Consider the following 10,881-nt stretch of genomic DNA (forward strand, 5'->3'; position numbering starts at 1 on the left):
TTCTGGCTTAACTGCCAGTTTCAGTATGACCGTTTATTGTTTTTAGCTTTCCTATGCATTTCAAGCATGTTTCTGCATAGAAAAAATAACCCTGGAAAGTTGTTTTTCTCCAAGAGGGAAAATGCTAGGAGGCTGAAACTCTGCAGGTGTGTAGGGTACTATCCACCCTACAAAGGGTAGGGCAATCCTGGTTCTGGCTTAACTGCCAGTTTCAGTATGACCGTTTATTGTTTTTAGCTTTCCCTATGCATTTCAAGCATGTTTCTGCATAGAGAAAAATAACCCTGGAAAGTTGTTTTTCTCCAAGAGGGAAAAAGCTAGGAGGCTGAAACTCTGCAGGTGTGTAGGGTACTATCCACCCTACAAAGGGGTAGGGCAATCCTGGTTCTGGCTTAACTGCCAGTTTCAGTATGACCGTTTATTGTTTTTAGCTTTCCTATGCATTTCAAGCATGTTTCTGCATAGAGAAAAAATAACCCTGGAAAGTTGTTTTTCTCCAAGAGGAAAAAGCTAGGAGGCTGAAACTCTGCAGGTGTGTAGGGTACTATCCACCCTACAAAGGGTAGGGCAATCCTGGTTCTGGCTTAACTGCCAGTTTCAGTATGACCGTTTATTGTTTTAGCTTTCCCTATGCATTTCAAGCATGTTTCTGCATAGAGAAAAATAACCCTGGAAAGTTGTTTTTCTCCAAGAGGAAAAAGCTAGGAGGCTGAAACTCTGCAGGTGTGTAGGGTACTATCCACCCTACAAAGGGGTAGGGCAATCCTGGTTCTGGCTTAACTGCCAGTTTCAGTATGACCGTTTATTGTTTTAGCTTTCCCTATGCATTTCAAGCATGTTTCTGCATAGAAAAAATAACCCTGGAAAGTTGTTTTTCTCCAAGAGGAAAAAGCTAGGAGGCTGAAACTCTGCAGGTGTGTAGGGTACTATCCACCCTACAAAGGGGTAGGGCAATCCTGGTTCTGGCTTAACTGCCAGTTTCAGTATGACCGTTTATTGTTTTAGCTTTCCCTATGCATTTCAAGCATGTTTCTGCATAGAGAAAAAATAACCCTGGAAAGTTGTTTTTCTCCAAGAGGAAAAAGCTAGGAGGCTGAAACTCTGCAGGTGTGTAGGGTACTATCCACCCTACAAAGGGTAGGGCAATCCTGGTTCTGGCTTAACTGCCAGTTTCAGTATGACCGTTTATTGTTTTAGCTTTCCTATGCATTTCAAGCATGTTTCTGCATAGAGAAAAAATAACCCTGGAAAGTTGTTTTTCTCCAAGAGGGAAAAGCTAGGAGGCTGAAACTCTGCAGGTGTGTAGGGTACTATCCACCCTACAAAGGGTAGGGCAATCCTGGTTCTGGCTTAACTGCCAGTTTCAGTATGACCGTTTATTGTTTTAGCTTTCCTATGCATTTCAAGCATGTTTCTGCATAGAAAAAATAACCCTGGAAAGTTGTTTTTCTCCAAGAGGAAAAAGCTAGGAGGCTGAAACTCTGCAGGTGTGTAGGGTACTATCCACCCTACAAAGGGTAGGGCAATCCTGGTTCTGGCTTAACTGCCAGTTTCAGTATGACCGTTTATTGTTTTTAGCTTTCCTATGCATTTCAAGCATGTTTCTGCATAGAGAAATATAACCCTGGAAAGTTCTTTTTCTCCATGAGGAAAAAGCTAGGAGGCTGAAACTCTGCAGGTGTGTAGGGTACTATCCACCCTACAAAGGGGTAGGGCAATCCTGGTTCTGGCTTAACTGCCAGTTTCAGTATGACCGTTTATTGTTTTAGCTTTCCTATGCATTTCAAGCATGTTTCTGCATAGAGAAAAATAACCCAGGAAAGTTGTTTTTCTCCAAGAGGAAAAAGCTAGGAGGCTGAAACTCTGCAGGTGTGTAGGGTACTATCCACCCTACAAAGGGGTAGGGCAATCCTGGTTCTGGCTTAACTGCCAGTTTCAGTATGACCGTTTATTGTTTTAGCTTTCCCTATGCATTTCAAGCATGTTTCTGTATAGAAAAAATAACCCTGGAAAGTTGTTTTTCTCCAAGAGGGAAAAAGCTAGGAGGCTGAAACTCTGCAGGTGTGTAGGGTACTATCCACCCTACAAAGGGTAGGGCAATCCTGGTTCTGGCTTAACTGCCAGTTTCAGTATGACCGTTTATTGTTTTAGCTTTCCCTATGCATTTCAAGCATGTTTCTGCATAGAAAAAATAACCCTGGAAAGTTGTTTTTCTCCAAGAGGAAAAAGCTAGGAGGCTGAAACTCTGCAGGTGTGTAGGGTACTATCCACCCTACAAAGGGTAGGGCAATCCTGGTTCTGGCTTAACTGCCAGTTTCAGTATGACCGTTTATTGTTTTAGGTTTCCTTTGCATTTCAAGCATGTTTCTGCATAGAAAAAATAACCCTGGAAAGTTGTTGTTTCTCCAAGAGGAAAAAGCTAGGAGGCTGAAACTCTGCAGGTGTGTAGGGTACTATCCACCCTACAAAGGGGTAGGGCAATCCTGGTTCTGGCTTAACTGCCAGTTTCAGTATGACCGTTTATTGTTTTTAGCTTTCCCTATGCATTTCAAGCATGTTTCTGCATAGAAAAAAATAACCCTGGAAAGTTGTTTTTCTCCAAGAGGAAAAAGCTAGGAGGCTGAAACTCTGCAGGTGTGTAGGGTACTATCCACCCTACAAAGGGGTAGGGCAATCCTGGTTCTGGCTTAACTGCCAGTTTCAGTATGACCGTTTATTGTTTTTAGCTTTCCCTATGCATTTCAAGCATGTTTCTGCATAGAGAAAAAATAACCCTGGAAAGTTGTTTTTCTCCAAGAGGAAAAAAGCTAGGAGGCTGAAACTCTGCAGGTGTGTAGGGTACTATCCACCCTACAAAGGGGTAGGGCAATCCTGGTTCTGGCTTAACTGCCAGTTTCAGTATGACCGTTTATTGTTTTTAGCTTTCCCTATGCATTTCAAGCATGTTTCTGCATAGAGAAAAAATAACCCTGGAAAGTTGTTTTTCTCCAAGAGGAAAAAAGCTAGGAGGCTGAAACTCTGCAGGTGTGTAGGGTACTATCCACCCTACAAAGGGGTAGGGCAATCCTGGTTCTGGCTTAACTGCCAGTTTCAGTATGACCGTTTATTGTTTTAGCTTTCCCTATGCATTTCAAGCATGTTTCTGCATAGAGAAAAAATAACCCTGGAAAGTTGTTTTTCTCCAAGAGGGAAAAAGCTAGGAGGCTGAAACTCTGCAGGTGTGTAGGGTACTATCCACCCTACAAAGGGTAGGGCAATCCTGGTTCTGGCTTAACTGCCAGTTTCAGTATGACCGTTTATTGTTTTAGCTTTCCCTATGCATTTCAAGCATGTTTCTGCAGAGAAAAAATAACCCTGGAAAGTTGTTTTTCTCCAAGAGGGAAATGCTAGGAGGCTGAAACTCTGCAGGTGTGTAGGGTACTATCCACCCTACAAAGGGTAGGGCAATCCTGGTTCTGGCTTAACTGCCAGTTTCAGTATGACCGTTTATTAGTTTTAGCTTTCCCTATGCATTTCAAGCATGTTTCTGCATAGAGAAAAATAACCCTGGAAAGTTGTTTTTCTCCAAGAGGGAAAAGCTAGGAGGCTGAAACTCTGCAGGTGTGTAGGGTACTATCCACCCTACAAAGGGGTAGGGCAATCCTGGTTCTGGCTTAACTGCCAGTTTCAGTATGACCGTTTATTGTTTTTAGCTTTCCCTATGCATTTCAAGCATGTTTCTGCATCGAAAAAAATACTCCTGGAAAGTTGTTTTTCTCCAAGAGGAAAAAGCTAGGAGGCTGAAACTCTGCAGGTGTGTAGGGTACTATCCACCCTACAAAGGGGTAGGGCAATCCTGGTTCTGGCTTAACTGCCAGTTTCAGTATGACCGTTTATTGTTTTTAGCTTTCCCTATGCATTTCAAGCATGTTTCTGCATAGAGAAATAATAACCCTGGAAAGTTTTTTTTCTCCAAGAGGAAAAAGCTAGGAGGCTGAAACTCTGCAGGTGTGTAGGGTACTATCCACCCTACAAAGGGGTAGGGCAATCCTGGTTCTGGCTTAACTGCCAGTTTCAGTATGACCGTTTATTGTTTATAGCTTTCCCTATGCATTTCAAGCATGTTTCTGCATAGAAAAATAACCCTGGAAAGTTGTTTTTCTCCAAGAGGAAAAAGCTAGGAGGCTGAAACTCTGCAGGTGTGTAGGGTACTATCCACCCTACAAAGGGGTAGGGCAATCCTGGTTCTGGCTTAACTGCCAGTTTCAGTATGACCGTTTATTGTTTTAGCTTTCCCTATGCATTTCAAGCATGTTTCTGCATAGAGAAAAAATAACCCTGGAAAGTTGTTTTTCTCCAAGAGGAAAAAGCTAGGAGGCTGAAACTCTGCAGGTGTGTAGGGTACTATCCACCCTACAAAGGGTAGGGCAATCCTGGTTCTGGCTTAACTGCCAGTTTCAGTATGACCGTTTATTGTTTTAGCTTTCCCTATGCATTTCAAGCATGTTTCTGCATAGAACAAAAGTAACCCTGGAAAGTTGTTTTTCTCCAAGAGGAAAAAGCTAGGAGGCTGAAACTCTGCAGGTGTGTAGGGTACTATCCACCCTACAAAGGGGTAGGGCAATCCTGGTTCTGGCTTAACTGCCAGTTTCAGTATGACCGTTTATTGTTTTAGCTTTCCCTATGCATTTCAAGCATGTTTCTGCATAGAGAAAAAATAACCCTGGAAAGTTGTTTTTCTCCAAGAGGAAAAAGCTAGGAGGCTGAAACTCTGCAGGTGTGTAGGGTACTATCCACCCTACAAAGGGGTAGGGCAATCCTGGTTCTGGCTTAACTGCCAGTTTCAGTATGACCGTTTATTGTTTTAGCTTTCCCTATGCATTTCAAGCATGTTTCTGCATAGAAAAATAACCCTGGAAAGTTGTTTTTCTCCAAGAGGAAAAAGCTAGGAGGCTGAAACTCTGCAGGTGTGTAGGGTACTATCCACCCTACAAAGGGGTAGGGCAATCCTGGTTCTGGCTTAACTGCCAGTTTCAGTATGACCGTTTATTGTTTTTAGCTTTCCTATGCATTTCAAGCATGTTTCTGCATAGAGAAAAAATAACCCTGGAAAGTTGTTTTTCTCCAAGAGGAAAAAGCTAGGAGGCTGAAACTCTGCAGGTGTGTAGGGTACTATCCACCCTACAAAGGGGTAGGGCAATCCTGGTTCTGGCTTAACTGCCAGTTTCAGTATGACCGTTTATTGTTTTAGCTTTCCCTATGCATTTCAAGCATGTTTCTGCATAGAGAAAAATAACCCTGGAAAGTTGTTTTTCTCCAAGAGGAAAAAGCTAGGAGGCTGAAACTCTGCAGGTGTGTAGGGTACTATCCACCCTACAAAGGGGTAGGGCAATCCTGGTTCTGGCTTAACTGCCAGTTTCAGTATGACCGTTTATTGTTTTTAGCTTTCCCTATGCATTTCAAGCATGTTTCTGCATAGAGAAAAAATAACCCTGGAAAGTTGTTTTTCTCCAAGAGGAAAAAGCTAGGAGGCTGAAACTCTGCAGGTGTGTAGGGTACTATCCACCCTACAAAGGGGTAGGGCAATCCTGGTTCTGGCTTAACTGCCAGTTTCAGTATGACCGTTTATTGTTTTAGCTTTCCCTATGCATTTCAAGCATGTTTCTGCATAGAGAAAAATAACCCTGGAAAGTTGTTTTTCTCCAAGAGGGAAAAGCTAGGAGGCTGAAACTCTGCAGGTGTGTAGGGTACTATCCACCCTACAAAGGGGTAGGGCAATCCTGGTTCTGGCTTAACTGCCAGTTTCAGTATGACCTCACTTCCCTTTGTGGAGGGGGTGGGGTCTGCAGCACTGCAGCAGAGCGCTGGTGAGGAGACTGCTCCTGTTTCTAATGTTCCTGCTAATACTACAACTTTTCCTGAGATGAGAATTGTGGATACATACTCTTTGGCTTCTGTTCCTGAGGATTCTACTTTGTCTATGGCTAAAAAACGTGCTAGGGATGTGCAGACTGCTGCTATTCTAGAGTGGGGTACTGAAGACATTGATCTTCCGCCGCCAGCAGACTCTCTGGCAGCTTCCGTTTTTCAGGCAGGTAAAACTTCTTTTTCTGCTTCCTCCAGCACTTCTACTAGTGCCTCTAAGGTTACCCATGTGTTTAAAAGACCTTTTGAGGCAGTAGAAGTAGCAGAAATGACTGAAAATAGCGCTAAACGCGCTACAGAAAAAAAGTCACTTTTGCAGTTTAAAATTGGCGCCAAAACCGGCTTGCAAAACGCCGAGAAAGACATTCCTGCATTACAAACTTCAAATACTGCTTGCACAGCCCCTGATGGACTTGCAAACCCCATTCCACCTAAGTTATACTCCCAGGCAGCTTCTCCTTCACATCCCAGTCGGACTTTTCAACAAAAGTCTTGCATTAGATTTAAAACAGCAAAAAATGACAGGATGTCATTAAGGAGCTTATGGGCTGATCTGCTTGCTCCTGCAGGTCTAAAGCTTTTGGACTTGGCTGGGGTGATACCCTGGCCGAATGAAAACATGATGGAGGTATTCTTTGAGGTTCCTCTGGTTGCAGCAAACTTTTATGCTAAATTTCAACAAAATAAGTCAATTTCTCCCTGGAACTTGTATGAGATTTCTCAGTTAAATGTGCAGCTTAAGAAAAAGTTGAGGTTGTCTTTTAAAACTATTTATATGTCTTCTGACATGATTAAAGCCCACATTTCTCAGCGTTGTTCTGAAGTACATAGTATTGTTAAAACTTGTTCTCCTGATCTACCTGGTGTTTGGGATGGCGGCTGGGAGGTTTGGGTGACTATGGGGTCACTGACAAGGGTATTGCTCATCTTCCAGGTGTGTGTTTTGTGGGCGGACATAGAGGCACAATTAGATATGCTGGCCAGCCACGTTTTTGTTTCTTTTGTGGGGACTTTTCTCACCTGATATCTGACTGTCCTGCCAAAAAATGTACTCGGTGCGGCTCTCTTTCGCACTTTACCAGGTCCTGTCCTAATAAATGTCCTCATTGCGGAGAAGCCCACCATTGGTCCCAGTGCCCGTTGGTGGACACTCCACTGGAGGAACCTGTTTCGAAGGTTGCTGTGGAGAAAGTTTCGGATACCGTACTTTCTGTTTCTTCTTCTGCTGCCAGTGCTGAAGAGCAGGGTAGTCATATGGCTGTGGACAGTCAGGGTCATCATACGTCCCAAGTGGCTGGTCCCTCTGATGCATATGTTCCACCGCTAAATGTACCCTTGGAGGATGACATACCTCCTAGTTCTCCGTCCCAACCCCTTTTACCAGGTGTTCAGCAGTCTTTCTCTGTACCTCAGACCGATGCTGACATGGAAGTGGACCCTTCTGATACTGGCGTGGTTCAAGCTGCTTTAGTTGCTTCTTCTTTTTCTTCTGCACATTCGGCTGTTCCCATAATTGTTGAATCTCACCACGAAAGTGACCCAATGGTTTCTCCTTCTTCTCCTTTATTGGACTCTTCTTCTGGTAGTGCTGCAGGGCGGAGGCGTGGTCGTTCGGCCTCCAGAGGACGTATTAAAACTTTGCAGAAGGGATCGATAGACACTCCGGATGTTGGATATGGCTAATTTCCTGATGGCATTCTGTAATGTCAATCTCATGCTTTCTTTGTCGAAACGGATTTGTGTCGCAGATTGGATTCAGGCGTACCAGTTTGACTTATTGTGTTTACTGGATGTTGGTCAGCTGCCCTTGGAACTTCAAGAACAATGGTCTGGGTTGTGTCCTTATGATGTTCAGTGGTCAACGGGGCTGGATAAACACTCTGGTTTGGTGGTGTTGTGGAATTCCTCCACAGTACGTGTTTTGGATGTTATACACTTGGTGCCGGGTCGTTTACTTTGTTTGGACATTAAGTTTCAGTCAGATTATTATAGAGTCTTTTTTATTTATGCTTATGTTAGTCTGGGTGAGAGATGTAAATTGTTTAAATGTCTTCAACCTTTTTTGCAGGTGGACTATTCAATCATCGTGGCGGGGGATTTTAATGCCCATATGACTGATGTCTCTCACAAAGATAAATGTGATGTTAAGCTATGCCACAAAATATTGTCGCAAGCTGGTTTGTCATTAAGTTTTACTCCGCCCTTTTCTTATTTTAAAGGTACAGTTCGTACTTTAATTGATTTTTGTTGGCATACCCTGATGTTGCTTGTTCTAATTTTAATTATTTCTTTCTTCCATTTACCGACCATGCTCTTTTGGCATATACTTTTGGCTCTGCCACTACTTTGCATAGAGGGAAAAGCTATGTGAAGATGAGCCCGACTCGTATACAATCTGATGACTGGGCTGTCATTTGGCAGGACCTGTGGCACGGGCAGATGTCCATCTGGGATTTGTATGATTCCGCTCATTGGTGGAGGGATTTTAAGATAAAATTGATGGCCAGGTACTGTGCTTATGTTCATGAATGTTGTTTACAACTTAAAGTGTCTACTTCTGCTGCATATCACGATTATGTATGTCATGCTAATGCAAATTTGTCTTCTACCCTCACAGCTTTGCGCAGGCTTTATGAATTAAATGTGGAGAGTGAAGACCAACCTCTTTAACTTGGCCCATTCCTTAAAGGGTTCGGGTGAGGAGTATTTACCTTATGTGGGAAAGAAGAGGCTCCAACGTACCTCCACCATGCAATGTCTCAAGTCTCCCGAGGGCACATTGTGTAACACCCTGCAAGGGATGCAAAATATTGTTTTTCAACATTTGTCTCATTTATATGGTGGTAAAACACCTGTTTCATATTTTGGGGATTACCAAAGTTGCCCCCTTCTCATAGGGCGTGTATTGATGCTGCCATCACTTTGTCAGAAGTGCGCCATGCCATCCGTAATCTTACTAACCTGACTTCTGTTCCTGGTTTGGATGGTATACCCTACCTTTTCTATACTAGATTGACGGATGACCATTTGCAGGTGTTGGTTTCTATGTTTAATGACTGGTTGTCTTTTGGTATTAAGGATGTTTCCTTTCTTTCTGTTGCAGTGAAATTTTTGTGGAAAAAAGGTAATAAGGCGGAATTAAAAAATTGGAGACCTATTTCCCTCTGCAATACAGACTACAAGATTTTCATGAAGATCTTACAGCTTCGTCTGTCTGCTTCCATGTCTCTCCTTTTGGACCCTGGGGTTTTTGGTGTGCCGGGTCGACCAGTCTGGGATCTTTTGCATCTTTATAAATCAGTTTTTTCTCTCTCTTCTCCTCCTTTGGGTGGTGTTCTTTCCTGTGACTTGTCTCAAGCCTTTGACAACATCTCTCATCCTGTTCTTTTCTCTATTCTTTCTTCCTATGGTTTTGGGAAGAAGTTTCTTGGTTGTCTTTCTTCTATTTTTCAGGGTTCTACACTTTCTCCTTTGGTTAATGGTCACTTAGGTTCTTCTCTTCCAATGTTAAATGGAATTCGTCAAGGGTGTCCTTTGAGTAGTTACTTATTGGCTTTGGTGGTGGGTGCTGCCACCTTCTCTTTTCGGCACAAAGCTCTTCTTTCTCCATGTTCCTTTTCTTGTCAGGGGGTACTCATTCCCAGGGTGGTTTCCTATGCTGATGACTTAGCTATGTTTGTGGATGATCCTGATCAGGTTGACACCTATTTTTGCAGCAGTTTTTCCCTATTTTGCAGTTAGTGGGGTGGTCGGTTAACCTTACCAAGTCCTTTTTCTACTCTCCTAGAGATGATTCCCCTGACGTCCTTTTTGGTTTTCCAGTGGTTCGCACTGGGGTGCACATACTAGGAGTTCCTTTTGGTTCTGATGACTTTGTTGCACAGCACTGCAAATCTCTTTTGTCTTCTTCCTTGTTGAAATTGAATTACTGGCAAACCTTTCGCCTTTCTTTTAAGAAGAAGGCCTTGTTGTTGAATTCTATTTTTTTGGCCAAGCTTCTTTATGTTTTTTCTGTGTATTTTTTTCCAACTATTTGGATTGCTTGGTTTCTTCGTTTATTTTTCTCTTTCTTTTGGAAGTCAGGTTTGAATCCCATTCCCCGGGGTACAGTTTATGCCCCGTCAGACCATGGGGGGTGTGGATTAAAACACCCTGTTCTTTTTTTACAAATTATGTTTTTGCATAGGCTTTTTTCTCGTTTAAGATCACAGTCCTTTTCTATACTTGCAGACATTTATAGAAATATGGCACCTGGGTTTTGGGAGGCGTTGTTGATGGGCAAGAGGCCTCCTTGCCCTTCTTCCTTTTATCGTGATGTGGTTTTGGTTGTGAAACGACATAAGCTTTATGATTTTGATGTTAATTTATCCTTTCCTACTTGGTATTCCCAGGTTATGTCTGCCTCTGTTTTTATTAATGCTTATGAAACTTTGACTTCTTTTCAACAGCAGGGTTTGTTTAATAGGCGTAGATTTCTCAAAGCAGTGCCTCAGTGGCATGATTTTCTATGGAGATTGTCTTTAGATAGATTGCCTATTAAATGTCATGTACATACAGCCCTGGACGGGGACAAATTATGTTTTATGCACTGTGGAGAACCAGAAACTATTTTACATTTTTTGTTTTCATGTAGGAGGATTGCTGGGTTTTGGAAGTTGTTTCGTCAGGATTTTTTGTTCCTTGCCTTTATCCCCTTAGTCTGTCTAAGTGTCAGTGGGGGGACTATAAAGTTTCTTGGTCTGCTGCCATTAGGGCAGCTGATTTTGTCCTTTGTTCCATCATGTATTTACTATGGTCGGCAAGGTGTAAAGCATTTTATCAGAAGTACATAATTCCAGTTCCTCAGTTGATACAGATGTTGAAGTTTTGGTTAACTGAATGGGGGTATGCCAACTTTATTTTGTGATTTCTTTGTGGTTTTCCTTTTTGTTGTCCCCTTATTTCTTTTGCTGTTTGTCTTTTATCTTTGTTTTTTTG

This window comes from Protopterus annectens, chromosome 12.part0 (genome assembly GCF_019279795.1).
Source record: "Protopterus annectens isolate FY-2018-M chromosome 12.part0, PAN1.0, whole genome shotgun sequence".
In the NCBI taxonomy this organism is placed as follows: Eukaryota; Metazoa; Chordata; order Ceratodontiformes; family Protopteridae; genus Protopterus; species Protopterus annectens.